This window comes from Adiantum capillus-veneris, chromosome 28 (assembly GCF_014529385.1).
Source record: "Adiantum capillus-veneris isolate H3 chromosome 28, ASM1452938v2, whole genome shotgun sequence".
In the NCBI taxonomy this organism is placed as follows: Eukaryota; Viridiplantae; Streptophyta; class Polypodiopsida; order Polypodiales; family Pteridaceae; genus Adiantum; species Adiantum capillus-veneris.
The window spans coordinates 68,017,943-68,019,745 of NC_140958.1; positions in this window are offsets into that span (position 1 = coordinate 68,017,943).

Here is a 1,803-nt window from a genome sequence, read left to right on the forward strand (position 1 = left end):
CACACACAAACACACACACACACACACACACTCTCACCATGTACGCACAAGATTTAAAGTACTACTGCCCTTTGCTATGGTCTCTTCACCCTTTGCTAATGAAACCCACACTACCTTTTGTATAGATTCCTTTGTTTGACGAATTGATGAGACAAGAAGCTGCACCGGTTCAATAATTCGATTATGAGAGATGTGACTCCATCCCCAAGCTACATGCCTGTGTTGGAATCAGGGTTGTAGAGAAACGCACACAGCTTGGAGAAGACGAAGGAATCTCAAGGCATAGAACTGAGAGTGTGTTACTTAGTGTGCAATAGAAAGATAGATAGCCCTAGAATGAATGGGTGTATATACAATGCACGGGGAAAAAACCTCCTAAAGAGGGAAAAAATGCCCCGGCGGTCCTAGTGTGTTCATACACATCACTACCACATGTATATGGTAACAAATTCCCCCTGAAGTGATGCGATGAACGAGAGCTGGCACATGAGTCAAGGGAAGTGCCATGCCCTGAGGACATGATCATTCCACAAAGGGGAGTAAACCCAAAGCTTTGCAAAAAGCTTCAAACTTCTCACGAGACAATGCCTTTGTGAAAAGATTTGCAAGGTTGTCCTGTGTTGGCACATAAGCCAAGCTGATCTCTCCTGCTGAGAGGCTTTCCTTGACATAGTGGTAATGCACCTCAATGTGCTTTGTGGGAGCATGAACTGGGTTCCTCGCAAGTGCCAATGTGCTTTGACTATTAGTGTAGATAGTGTTGGCAGTGTCCTATCCGACACCCAAATCAACCATAAGGCATCTGAGCCATACACACTCAACCGTAGCTGTGAAGACTGCCCTCTACTCAGCCTCACAACTCAAAGTGGCCACAGTAGGTTGCTTCTTGCTCAACCATGATATACATGAACTGCCAAGCATGAAACAAAAACCACTTGTGGACACTCGTGTGTCAAAACAACCAGCCCAATTTGAATCCAAAAAAGCATGTAAGTCTGGCGGCAATGATCCCCCCTTGGGATAAAACAAGCCAAGATGTAAAGTGCCACTAAGGTAGCAAAAAATCCTCTTGACAGCCTGCCAATGCTTAGATCCTGGGCTATGCATAATCTGCTGACCTGTGAGACTACAAACTGAATATCTGGCCTCATGTTGCATACATAAATGAGGCAACAACCAGCAGTTTGTGAAAGAGTGACATGAGCAGGATCACCAACATCATGTAGACTAAACTTCAAACCTGTTTCCGTGGGAGTGGCAGTAGGTTTGCAATCCTCAAGTCCAAACTTACATAGCAATATTTGTATGTAACTTTTTTGACATAAGGCAATACCACCATTACACTGCTTAAACTGTATGCCCAAATAATGATGCAACAGCCCCAAATCTTTCATCTTGAAAGTAGCATTCAAATCAGCCTTAAATTCAGCAATATGTGCCTCATTGGGACCAGTGATAAACAAATCGTCCACATAACAAACAACAATGAGAAGTACATTGCCCTCATGCTTGACATACAATGTGCTTTCTGTTGGACTGTTATGAAAGCCTCGTTTGACCAAATGAGTGTCAGCTTTCTCATACCAAGCACGAGGATATTGCTTCAACCCATACAAAGCCTTCTTACATCTGCACACTTTGTCCTCTTGTCCTTTCTTGACAAAATCGTGAGGCCGTGTTACATAAACTTCCTCAAATATGTCACCATTCAAGAAAGCAGTAATAAAAATGTTTGATTAATGTACATCCCAACCAAAATGAGGTGCCAATGCACATAGAAAACGCACAGTAGTCATACGACAA